Source organism: Anolis carolinensis, chromosome 1 (assembly GCF_035594765.1).
Source record: "Anolis carolinensis isolate JA03-04 chromosome 1, rAnoCar3.1.pri, whole genome shotgun sequence".
Classification (NCBI taxonomy): Eukaryota; Metazoa; Chordata; class Lepidosauria; order Squamata; family Dactyloidae; genus Anolis; species Anolis carolinensis.
Window position 1 is genome coordinate 56,364,390 of NC_085841.1, and position 14,328 is coordinate 56,378,717.

Sequence of the window (14,328 nt, forward strand, 5' to 3'; positions counted from 1 at the left end):
TACATAAATTCTGTTTTAATGATGAGACCTCTGCAAATCAAAATGGAAACAAAGCATTAAAAAATAAGCACTATTACCGTACAACTCTATGCATGTTTACTTGGAAGAATAAGACTTCAAATAAGTGCATACAGGTTTGCGGTGTTTGTTGATATGTCTGCAAGTATTTATACCTAGCCTTTGAGCCTTGAAACCTTATTCATATCAATAGGAAGATATGCATGGACGTAAGCATATTGCATACAATAAATACAATAAGATAGCACACAAACAACAAGAACAGCCATCATTAAAAAAAACAACACCTATACAAGGGCAGTGTGAACATGAAGCTGTTCTGTGTAATCCTTATGTTTGTACTTCTCAAAACAGTTCATAGATAAGTTTCTGCATTCAATGCCAGATTTCATTCCAGAGATTTGGGGTATATCCACATGGGCTCCATTGTGACCACATGATATGCAGGGTCTGTGTTAGGTAAAGCAAAGGAAGGTTTCAAAACTTCCTGAAGCTCAGCCCAACAGTTAGAGTCGTCCTGAATCACTATGTCTGGGCTCTGTGGCATGGGGAAGATGGATGGCACTGAGCTTTCACAAATACAGCATTGGTCATGGATCTCCCAAATGATCCTGCTTGTCCCTGGATGTAGATGATGATGATGATGATGATGATAACAAAACCTTATTTATATTCCACCCTTTCCCCCGAAGGGACTCAGAATGCATTACAGTATATAAAGCAGACATAGGCAAACATTCAATGCCTTTGTTACAATCACATAAAACGAGACACACAAACAAAGATAAAGGCAAAAGCTTCTCCTTTCATTTCCAGCTCTGGAGATGGTGCTCATTTCTGGCTCTGTGAGAGGTACTCTTCTCCCTCTTCTCGGGTGTGCTTTGAATGTGATTTTCCTGCTTCTTGGCAGTGAGTTGGACTGGATGACCCGTGAGGTCTCTTCCAAGCTGAAGAGCCTGCGTTGTCACCTCCTGGTCATGTGGCCGGCATGATTGCTTGAAGTGTCTTTATGCCTTTTTCTGCTGAAGGAGTACCTATTTATCTACTCACATTTGCATGTTTTCGAATTGCTGGGTTGGCAGGAGCTAGGGCTAACAGTGGGAGCTTACCCCGTCCCATGGATTCAAACTGCTAAACTTCAGATCAGCTGTTCAACAGCACAAGGGCTCAACCCATTGCGCCACCACAAGGGTGCCTGCACAACTTGGTGAAGGAGATCATCCCCTCCTTTATACCCATCCCTCTCTGAGTTTCACAGCTGCTTTTGCCATCATAAGTGGTGCTCAGGGACAACCAGGAGCTATTTGAAGCTTCATGGCTGTTGCTACACACCAACAGGACAACAAAGACCCAGCAGGGCAGAAACAGGTAGTGCAGCCATCCCCAGGGTTGGTTCAGAGTATTGCAGGCTGTACCAGTGCCAGGGGTTTTTGCCCATATAGATGTGCCCTATGGAGCCTTTCACACTAAGGGATTATAGCGCTCGGATTCCATGTTAACTGCTATGGCTGCATTCTATGGATTCCTGGCATTTGTAATATCATGAGGCACTAGAGTTTTTCAGTGATAATCCTAAATTGTCCTCTCTTTTATAAGGATTCCATAGAATGGAACCATGGCAGTTGAGGTGTTACAGGCAGTATATCCGTCAGATAAAATAGTTGGTACCAGAAGTGTTTTGTATTTTATATTTATTTAAATTTTTGCAATTTGGAATACTTGCACATTTATATTGAAGTATCCTAGCAAAGAGACCCAAATCTAATAACATTTATTTATCTTTCATGCGCACCTTAAGGCTGGGCTGTAGCACAGCTGGTAAATCACCAACAGTAATAAGATTTACCAACCGAAAGGTGGCCAGTTCGAAGCCCGATCGGGGTGAGCACTCGCCCGTCAAGCCCAGCTCACTGTTTACCTAAGCAGTTCGAAAACAGCTTAGAACTGTAAGTAGAGAAATTAGGTACTGCAAATTGCGGGGGAGATATTTTATGACTCCATAAAGAACAAGACCAGATATGTAGTGACCAAGAGGAAGGTGGAAAGAGAAAGTCCTAATGGCTCTTCGTCATAGAGAATGGAGCAACAGCATCCCCCTGTGACTGAATCCGAACTCAACCTCAACCTTCAAGGCACCAAAAAAATGGACTTCCTTCTGTCTGTCTGTTCTGTCCTGTTTGTCCAAACAGCATTGAATGTTGCCGTGTATGTGTACTGTGATCCTCCCTGAGTCCCCTTGGGGAGATAAGGCAGAATATAAATAAAGTGTTGTTGTTGTTGTTGTTGTTGTTGACACAATGACATTGTATGACACAGCAAACATGATAAATATGCTGGATTTCGAATCACAAAATCACAAGTCAAATACTTCCCAAGCGTTTAGGACTGTGTGATGTATTTTTGGATGATGTGCGCAGATCCCAGTAGGGTGGCCTTTTGCAGTTGGTAGATTGTAATTTTGTCAATGTCTATTGTTTCCAAATGCCAGCTGAGATCTTTTGGCATGGCACCCAATGTGCCGATCACCACCGGGACCACCTGCACTGGTTTCTGCCAGAGTCTTTGAAGTTCGATCTTGAGGTCCTGATAGCGGCTGAGTTTTTCCTTTTGTTTTTCGTCAATGCGACTGTCACCTGGGATGGCAACATCAATGATCCAAACCTTTTTCTTTTTCACAATTGTGATGTCTGGTGTGTTGTGTTCCAGAACTTTGTCAGTTTGGATTCGAAAGTCCCACAGTATCTTTGTATGTTCATTTTCCATTATCTTTGCAGGTTTGTGATCCCACCAGTTCTTTACTGCAGGGAGGTGGTACTTGAGGCATAAGTTCCAATGAATCATTTGGGCCACATAGTTGTGCCTCTGTTTGTAGTCTATCTGTGTGATTTTCTTACAACAGCTGAGGATATGATCAATGGTTTCGTCAGCTTCCTTGCATAGTCTGCATTTTGGGTCATCAGCTGATTTTTCGATCTTGGCCTTAATTGCATTTGTTCTGATGGCTTGCTCCTGGGCTGCAAAGATCAGGCCTTCTGTCTCCTTCTTCAGTGTCCCATTCGTGAGCCATAGCCAGGTCTTCTCCTTATCAGCTTTTCCTTCAATTTTGTCAAGGAACTTTCCATGCAATGTTTTGTTGTGCCAGCTGTCAGCTCTAGTTTGTAGTGCGGTTTTCTTGTACTGGTTTTTTGTCTGCTGTGCTTTGAGGAGTTTCTGATTTTTGACTTCAATCAAAGCAGGTTCTTCACTTTGCTTTACATATTCTGCCAGGGCATGTTCTTCTTCTTTGACTGCTTGTTTTACTTTTAAGAGTCCTCTGCTACCTGATGTTCTAGGCAGATATAGCTGGTCAACATCACTGCGAGGGTGCAATGAATGATGAATGGTCATGAGTTTTCTTGTTTTTCTGTCCAAATTGTCCAGTTCCACCTGTGTCCAATTTATAATGCCAGCAGTATATCTTATGACAGGTATGGCCCAGATCTTTGCTGACCACAGTCTTCACATGTTCATGCTTGATGTTGTCCAGCTGTTGTCCAGATATTTCTAGGCCTCTGGCTGGTGACACTTTATTGTTTGGCCATTAGGCATATTTATGCCCTCACTTTCAATGATTTTACCCTTCTTCAATGCCACTATTGAACATTTGTCCAAACCAAACTCCATGCTGATATCAGTGCTAAAAATTCTTCTTCTTATTATTATTATTATTAGACATTATCTTTGCTTCTATGTCACTTGTGCAAACAACATACATGAAAAATTCATACACATTATGTATCTCCTTTACCTGTAGAAAAATAGGATTATATAAGTTAAGAGTGACATGGTGATGTAGTACATCAGAATATTCTCTTTATGAGAACATTTTGGCTAGGTTTTTTTAAATCCTACACTTTCTTTTCTGTTGTGTGGGAAAGGAAGATTCGATATTCAAGCACATTCCCTTTAGCTGAAATGTGATGGAACATCACATCAGACCAGAGGAAGTTATGAAGTTATAACTAGGAAAATTATTTTATATCTTGCTCACTTTTCCTATATTGACATTAGCTTCCTCCTGGGCTCTGCTTACATCTGAAAATCATGGTGCGTGTTCCTCTTAAGGCAGGACACTGGCTAAATGCATTGGCACAGTGCAGACAAGATTAATATCAGTTTCTGCATTGACATTCCAACTCCCTGCTAACTGTAAATAATATTTCAGAGAAGATCCTGATACATCATGATCTATTATGTTGTGGTGATGAGGCTGGTTGTTACGTCCTTAGCTGTGATTTATCATCCTCTGCAATGACACAAATCATGGATAGCTCATGACATTCCAGAATGTATGGTCCCCAAGTTGTGGCAGAGATGAATTCTGCACTTAGATCATAACATTTTGAGATGTTTAGCTGATGTTTTGCTTCCATCTATGTCTAAAATGAGGCTAGAGTACACACACACAGCACACACAAAACACCACCTGTCTGTTAGCTGTGCCATTAAGTCCATCCTGGCCTGCTCTTTGCAGCTTGAAATACTTTCCATTGTAACTTTGCTCAAGGTAGTGAGCTTGAAGATGTGATTATTTATTAAATCAGGATTCTTTTGCTTAGCCTATCAACTACTTGGTAGCTTCCGATCTCACTGCTGTCAGAATCCTTTAGGTTGTGAAATTGTACATTCATGAGAATTGGCATAGAGTGTGTCAAATGTCACTTATCTTGACAGTTGTGTCAAAATTTCTGGTGCAGATTATGCTGCTAGTAGTGTCGGAGCTCTATCAAGACACTATCAAGTTCCTTCCCTCGGTATTTACTAAATCCCTATTTTAAAATCTGCTGGAAAAATGCCAGCCTCCGCAATAGTGTAATGGAGTATCTTTAGCCAGAAGTTTGTTTTGTGCTTCATTTGGATACCCTATTCTGGTTAGAGATTTTTAAAAGAGTTTGTGTGCCTAAGATTTGGGACTCATTAGTTTATAGACTCCTGCCTACAATATGCCCTACTCACCTTATAGCTTGATCATGGGGACACATTCTGGCATTTGGTGGCATGCATAATGAGTATGAAATGTTCTTCTAAGCACTGGAGTCGGCTCATCTGTTTGGGTTCAGTAGACCCATTCCGACACAACAAGCCCACGTTCAAGCTGTGAACAAAGACAAGAGTAAGCTCATTGGCTTGGAGCTGATCTAATCCAATGAGCTGGTACTATATCAGCTCTGCTCTGGAACATTCCAACTTATTTTAATTTTCTTTTAATTAGTCCTTCTAAAAACCACCCCTCAAAACCTCTCAAACAGCAAGAAGAAACGTGAGTGCAAACCCACTGTCGATCTTTTTAAGAGGCTTTCATTGTTACAAGCATTTAAACAATAGGTGAACCAATAGCAAAGTCCATGCTTCAGCTGTCATTGCAAATGCACACTTGGCAATTAGTTTACTATGGTGAAAATTAAAATATATGTGTTTTCTTAACTAACCATTAAAGAAGTTGAAATAAGGACAGATTTTATCCTTATATAAGCCCAGGTTATATATCTCCCACTGAGATAAATCCTGAAATCCTTATTAACCCTTTACTCAGACAAAACCTACTGATGCCAATAAGAGCTGAAAGCACTTCAGCCCTCCCACTGATCTATCAGCTGTGATGTATTCAGAATCCCATTTCAGAAAGAGACACAGGACCGTGATATTATAGTGACAATCTTATTTAATAGCCTATTGTTCCCATTATGCATTAGTGCAAATAGATGTTCAAGAAACAGCAGGTAGAGATAAAAGGATAGCTATCATAATGGAAGGAAAGAACCAATGGAATCTCCCAACTGCAGAGAAAATAGTGCTATTTAATCTAACTATATGCTGTATATAATAAAAATGAAACTGTATATACGTATGATCCGGGAAGGCTCCTACATGGCTTGATGGATCTTGGCCAAGCTTGGTACATGAGCCAACTTTCTGGCAGAGTTTAGGGGGGATTGATAGATAGTGATGGGAATTGTAGTCCATCCATATATGAAGACGTGTGAATCCCACCCATGATCGATCTGGATCAAACATGGTACACATACCCTTCATGAGGTTGGGGTTGGGGTTTAGGAGAAAATGATGGAGGATAATGGGTGTTGCAATTCAGTCACATCTGGACAGCCACATCATTGCCTTTGATGATGAATCTTGATCAAACTTGGTACACAGACCCATCATGATCCAGGTATCAACCAATCTGCCTCTTGACTGATGAGCCTGCTGATCGGTCCAGTGCCAGATTCCAGTAGGGATGACTTGAGAGACACTCAGTGGGTTTTCCTAGTTTTCATACTTTTACTCACCACCTCTGCTGGTTGCATGAGTCCTGCATAGATGCCCCTGAGTCCCCTTTTGGGACCCTCTCCTAATCCAGTGCTAGCTGCATTGTACCCAATTCTGCATTTATGACCCATTGCCAACCACTACTTATAAAGTTGTGACATATATATATATGTGTGTGTGTGTGTTATGAAGTGAGTGGGGGTGGATGGGCTGAAGTTCCAGACAAACTGGTCTGAACATGTGCTGGCACAATGGGTTAAACCTTTGTGTTGCTGATCTGCTGACCTGAAGGTTGGCAGTTCAAATCCACAAGACAGGGTGACCTCCCGTCTGTTAGACCTAGTTCCTGCCAACCTAGCAATTCGAAAACATGCAAATGTGAGTAGATAAATAGGTATTGCTTTGGCAGGAAAAGGCAAAGAGACACACCAAGCAATCTTGCCGACCTCATGACCAAGAGGTGACAACACAGGCTCCTAGGCTTGAAAATGGAGAAAGCACCTCCCAGAGCCAGAGATGAGCACCGCCTCCAGAAGCCAGAAATGAAAGGAGAAGCCTTGCCTTTGTTTGTGTTTGTGTGTCTCATGTGATTGTAAAGGCATTGAATATTTGCCTATTTATAATCCAATCTGAGTCCCTTCAGGGAGAAGGACAGAATATAAATAAAGTGTATTATTATTAAATCCCACCACCCAACTGGAGTGAAACCCTCCCTTTGGGTCACTCTAGCTATGTTTGAATTTTCTTGGCAGACAATGAGTGAGCTTTAAACCCCTTGGCTGAATGCCTGAATATCCAGTCCTAAAATGCCAGCCCTGAGCAGCAAATAGCTCAAAGCTCAGGACGGGCAAGTAATCCACATCCTTTTCTTCCCACTCCAATCCACTCGCATTGCATGTTTTTTTAAAATGGTAAAAGTAATCATGAAGCTGAACACTTTATATCAGGCATGAATAATTGTGGAAGATAAAGGGTCCTAAGATCCCTTAGAAACTTCACTTGAGTCAGAGGGGGCACAAAAGTGGCCGTAAGAAGCACACATCCTCCAGTCTTGCTTTTTGTGTATTCTGTTTGGCCTGGGAGGAAACATGGAGGGAGAAATGTACTTCTGGACTTCTGCTGAGGATAAAGACGAGGCTTCTCCAGTACCTACTGGTATCAAGACAAATAGTCCTCTCCTGTTGGGAACAGTGGCATAACCAAACGTTATTGAATCCAATGTTTTGGACATAAATACTTTGATATATGCCTGGCTCCCCCTGTGCTATAAGACTCCCACAATGACCTCACTTATAGAAATAAAGGTACAGGTGTGCATTAGAAAGTAGAGTGCTCACTGCGAGACATGAAGCTTTGATTTAGGAATCCTTGTTTCCAAGTGTACAATACTGACAAATGTTTCCAATGATCCCCAAGACTATAAATATTAGTTTCTGTGCTAGTCCTTGGTCCTGGCATCTACATCATTTGCAAACCTACCGCTTCAGGATGCCAGTTCCTGTGCTGGTGGGAATGATGCATGGATCTGCAAGGTGGGGTACATGTAAAGGAAGTCCCTGAGTGTGTCTTAAAATCCTTTTAGTATAGCTGAAAACTCTTAGATTGCAAAGGGAAACAACTGTTCTCAACGCAATATCAATATTTGGACTCATAGCAGAGATCCCTTGAATTCTTCTGCACCAGGAAGTTCCTTCATCTCTGAATTGTTCATTTAAACAAAAAATACCCTGAGGATACATTAAGAAAAATAATAGGTTGACATAGCTATGGAAAACTCGTTGCAGTTTATGAATCTTCAAAGTAACAGGTATTATAATATTGATTCTTTTTTTTAAAAAAAACTGTAAACTGAGTTTTGAGTAATTGGTTTGCATTTCAGTGGTGGATTAGAAGGATAACAAGATAACAATATTGTTCTCTGTATTAAAACTGATGCTAACAATTGTATCCTTGTTTCCTTACCCCTGAATTTTGAAAAGATATCTGCTTGCTTTTCTGTGATACAACATTGCTGTGAAGATGTACTAAGCAAGGACAGCTGTGTGGAGGTAAATTTTTTTGAAGTGATTTCGCTGGAAGGCAGAACCTTTTCTATGGTATACATATGTTCATTTTGATAGTAACCACTATGACAGTTAGTAAATTCACAAGGATACAAGCACACAAATTTAAGGCACACATAATTCTTTTTTCAAATCACACATATATTTAAGCAACTATTTCATTTCCCAATTGGCATGTCTTCTGTTGTGGCTAATGTATGTATTTCCAAAAAAACAATGATATGTTTCCAATACGCTCTTCCACTATTTTTTTGATGAGCAATAAAATAGGTTGAGGTGGGATGTACTATATCCCACCACATTATATCATTCCTCTTTTCCCCTCTCTGTTGGATGGCAATCTGGGACCCTCATGCCAAGCTTTGGAAGCAACAGCATCTGGCTCCTTGGCAGATTTTGCAGGCGGTCTTGATGCCAGCCTTTAAGCTGTGTCTGGGTCTGCTGCATGGTTTAGCTGCAGATGGGCTCTCTGGGTTGCCTTGCGCTTCTGGGTTCCAGTTTTGGCTTACCTTTGATTCAGAAGACTTTACTCATTTTTATTCATTTGTGAATATAGACCCATCCAAATGTCTCATGAAACCAATCCCGATATTCAAAATTAGGCGAAGGGGGTTGGGATGAAGAGACCATCATTCCGCTGATTCAAATAACAGAACAAAGCTGTCAAGTTGTATAGAACTGTTAAAGCAATTTATTTTTTACTGATTTAAGCCTAGAAGTTCAATTCTTGTCCTGTATTAAACAGCAGCATGCTGCAAGAAAAATACTAGATGTTCTCAGTCAGAATGTGTCATCAGTGGGTCAAAAGGTTAGAATGTGCTTTCTTCCTCAATTTTGTTATGGTCATAATAATGGAATGAAAGACAGATTTCCTCAAGTGTAAGTTCCATATTCCATCATTTTGTACAAACAAAGCATGAGATATTTCAGCACTGAATTCAATGCATCTTGCTTCCTTTTCAGTGATGTTACTAGGACTGGTGTCATCTAGTGCAATCACTCATTGTGTCACCTCCATGGACCTTCATCTATACCAGTGCTTCTCAACTTGTGGGTCCACAGATGTTTTGGCCTTCAACTCCCAGAAATCCTAACAGCTGGTAAACTGGCTGGGATTTCTGGGAGTTGTAGGCCAAAACATCTGGGCACCCATAGGTTAAGAATCATTGGTCTATACTGAACAGAATCCTTAAGTTTGTTATTTATAGAAATGTTATCTGAATGGAGAGGGATTGGGTCTACAGATGTAGCAAATCATAGTTCCCGTATGGAAGCAGGTGATAGAGGTGCCCCACAGAACTGACAACAGCACCCTTTGGAAAAAGAAAAAGGGGGACCACTCACCAGATTGGGTGGCAGTAGAAAGGGCAGGGGATTCTGAAGGATCAGCATACTCCCCACCCTCTTCCCTCTCAACAGAGCAAGTGGTACAAGGAGAGGAAGAAAGGTGTCCTACTTAAGGAGAACTATCAACAATATTACATTAACATTCTAAAGTGGACACTCCCGCTTTGCTATAGTGCTGCTGTCTTCTGCAGAATTCTAGGAAATGTAGTTTAGGGAAACCAAGAAACCTCTATAGCTGAGAATTCCAAAGGTCCCACCCTAAACTACATTTCCCAGAATTCTGCAAGAAACAGCAGCATGATAGAAAAGCACAGACCTCTGCATGAGAACGACTGCTAATGTGATATCGTCTGAGTCAATTATTATGAGTTAGGACCACTATGGGGGAAATCGTGGGAACTGTCAGGCTCAGTTCCCTACTGTCAGGGTCTGTCCACTGCCTTCCCATGACATTTCCTCATCTGTTCCCACTTTCTCTTTGGCTCAAGGTGGTGCCAGAATGGAGCCCCATGGAGTCTCGCTGAAAATAGCCCTGTGTCATGTGATGGACTCTGGGGGACTCCGTGCTGGCAGTGGAGAGAAGTGGGGAGAAGATGCTTCTCTTGATACATCTGATGAGGTCCTAAGAGACAGCACAGCCAGTGGCATGGGGGAGGGAGGAAGGTGCATACATGACTTTGAAGGTCTCCAAAAACATATATCCAGAAGAAGAACAAAAAGGAAGGTGTGTCTGGTTAAACACAGCATCCACAATATTTTTTTAAAATAAAAATTAATACATTTCTGTTATAGCCATGCAGAAAAAAAATATAGCTTGTAATTTTGGTGTCACCACCCCTGGCATAATCTGCACCCCTAGTATTCCCCAAGTGTACCTATTGTGTCCTTTGAAGTTCAGTCTTACTTGGAATTCTATGGTATTGAAATAAAAATATACCGTAAGGATGTGGTTAAGAATACAGGCAGTCTCCAAGCTATGAACAACTGTAGGTTTGTTTTTAAGATTAATTTGTACGAAAGGCGGAACAAGTACATTTTTGAAGTGCAACTCTAGGCATATATAGCATATCGTAAGGTTAACATCCCTGTGGTGTTTGTTTTGCTGTCTGTGCCCCTGTTCAGAAGATTTCACCTCACTTTCTGTCCTTGAGATCATTGGATTTTGAAAAATTAAGGATTGGTGAGAAAGCCTCAGTGGAGACACCTTTCTCCCATGATAACTCTTTCAGATGTGAATTTCCCTTCCTAGGGGTAGATTTCTCTCACTTCCAGTTGTCTCACCTCCATTCTTAAGTCGTTTGTAAGTTAGATGCTTGTATCTCAGGGACTGCTTGTAATAGAAGCCAGATCTGGTCAGAACATGTAAAAATATCTTTATTGATAAACTAGCTGGGTATTCTGTTGTTGATGAAAATGGATTTATTTGTGCTCATAAAGTACATATGTACTGGAATCTCAAATGATCAATGGCCATACGATTAATCATGAAAAACTTGTTCCCGCACTGAGTTAGAAGACACATACTACATACTTATTCATCATGACAAATTTCATCTGGTAAGCCTCAAAAGCAGTCATGCAATTTCCCTTTTCAATAAATAGTGTGGCCATTGATGAAAGTCAGTGAAGATCAGAATGAAGCCAAGAGCTTCTGATCATCTAAGATGTGGAGATACAGTTGCATATAGGCAATTTGCTGTCAATTACATAAAAGGCCTTTGAAATATAAAAGAGGACACTTAACATTTAAATAATGAAATGTTACATCTGTAGGCTCAACCCGTTTCCATTCAGAATTGTTGTCGGATGTCCTTAAGTTAAGAGACAGAACAGTTTGTCAGTTGTAAGTGGAAATGGATGTTCCTGCTGTGTTAAAGAGATGTGGAAGCCCTGCTAAATTGTGTGTGCCATTCCCTAGAAAACAGTTATAATTGTTAATGCATTAGTGACAAAGAGTCCAAGGAAGGATAATTTTGCACATGCTGAACTTTGCCTCTGTCATTGCCATCCTCATAGCACTTAAACATACATTACTTGGAGGGACAATTCTATGTTTGCTTGATTGCTAGAGTCTCACTTGCCATTCACTTGGCAGAGTTTCACTAGTCAGCTTTCTCAAGCTTTCTCAAGCTTGATAATAAAGCAGATGTAGCTCTAATAAATGAGAATGCTCCTCAGAATTAAGAACTGATGAATATGTCAACCATGCCTCTTGTTCTTTTGATATATGGAGCCCTTTCTCCCCTCTGATGATTGGCTATTATACATTCTTGACCTAGCACTTCCAGTAGCCGGGCTGCCTTACTATACCTAAATTTGATCCTGACAATGGCACTCCAACTGCCTCAGGACATGTGATTCCTTCTAACAACACAATTACACAAGCCTGTTTCTGCATGTTTTAATATTCATGTATCAACATCTTTATTTCATTCCTGATGGCCATAGTGATAAACCTGAGGCCACAATGTATAAAATTATTGGCAAATCTAAAGAGATGAAACTGGCTTGGGAGTCAGATTTTAGAATAAATATACTGGAAAAACCATTGAGTTCAATCTTGAAAATGCCACCTTATAAATTAATATCAGGTCAGGTGAAAGAAAATGTATTCAAATTAAGTGGTATTACAAATAGAATATCCCTTATCCAAAAATCCAACGTCCGAAATCCTTCAAAACTGTCCACATAGGTGACTAGGATAGTGATACTGATGTCTGAGAGTTCAAAATATACAAATTTTGTTTCATATATGATATTATTAAACATATTGCATATAACATTATCTTCAGTTCGCGTATGTGTGAAGCATAAATGAATTTTGTGTTTAGATCTGTATCCCATTGCCAAGATATCTTATTATTATACACATTCTAAAATCCAAATGAATACAAAACCCAAAACACTAGTCCCAAGCATTTTGCTATACTATTAACTCAATCATAAATATCATTAATGAACATTCAAAATTATGTTGGTGGGTTTGTAGGAAAATATGTGATTAGGAACATATGTGGTTAACATTTCCCAAAAAAATAGATTGTAGGAAGAAGTATGTTATAGGTCAAAAAGTTCATTTTAGAGGAGTATTATAAGACATATTTGAAAGTGTTAATGAAAATCTGCCAGGTCAGGATCTTATAACACTTATGTTAAGTGCTGCAAGATTAGAAATTGTGAAAATATGGAAAAGAATAGAAGACCTCTCAGTACAGAAGTGGTGCACGGCAACTTTCAGAAAAATTAATATACCAAGTATGAGCAGCAAAGAGAGGAAATAAAGGAAGATTTATTTGAAATCACTTTGGAGTCATTTATTGTTTACATAATTCAGGTTAATACTGGACTTAAACCACTTTTAGATCAAGCTGTCTTTTGAAAAAAAACAACAACATTAAAAGTAAATATTATCTGTATATAGATAATACCTAACCATTTGCACCTCTGATGGGTTGATGGGAATGAGATTTGGGGGTGTGATAGTGGAGGGGAGGCACTGAGGGAACAGCATTTCACAACTATGGTCCATAGCAAGGTTGAAAGGAGATCACTGTAGACATTATGATCATCATTGTTATGGTCATTGCTACTTATTAAAATTGAAAAAGTACAAAATGTACACAATTGTAGGATAAACAAGCTTCTCAACAGATTATGAATTTTAATGTAAGGGTAAATCATGTGCTACCAATTATAGTGCTTCTTCTCTGTGAATTTGAGCAGAGCACACAAATTTTTCTGAAAGCAATTCAATCATCTAGCAGATGAAGGCAGAAGAATTTTTTAAGTCACCCCTTGAGCTTGAAGAAGTTACTTTTTAGAAGTATCATTTCCAACCCATGGAGCAGTCACTGAAGCTACTCCCCCAAATAACTTTTACAATGTGGGATCCCAGGGTTTGTGAGTTTTGGAGAACCTTGTTCAAAGGATTCAAGGGGTTCAAGGGATAATGCTTGGAAAATAGGTAAAGGTAAAGGTTTTCCCCTGACATTAAGTCTAGTTGTGTCCGACTCTGGGGGTTGGTGCTCATTTCTATTTTTAAGCTGAAGAGCCAGAGTTGTCTGTAGACACCTCCAAAGTCATGTGGCCGGCATGACTGCATGGAGTGCGGTTACCTGCCCAATGAAGCAGTACCTATGGGAGCTCCTGGAAAATAGGAAAGCAGTAAGAAAAGTGGAAGTGAATCGAATCAATCAAGATATCCATGTGGTTGAATTTGCAAGAACTGAACAGGACAGTTTGAGTTCTTCATGTTGGGAGTAATAACGCTTAACATCTACAATTATGGCTTCTTAGACTTTGCCTTTATCTCTTTTTTTTAATAACATACATCCATTTCTAGATGCTCTTCATTCCCTAATTACAGCAGTCGTCTTTGTTATCGCTGTTGTGATGACAAGGCCGACTATGATTTCATGTATATCCCACTCAGCTACAGTTCAAGGCAAGTACAAAAATTAAAATGAGTAACAACACCCACATAAATACAAAAAAGAAAAATATTAGAAACACGATACACAGACCTCAATTGTAAAAGTTGAAATTAGCAGCATGCAACAGCTGAGAGTGTTAAAGGCCCCATCTACACATGCTG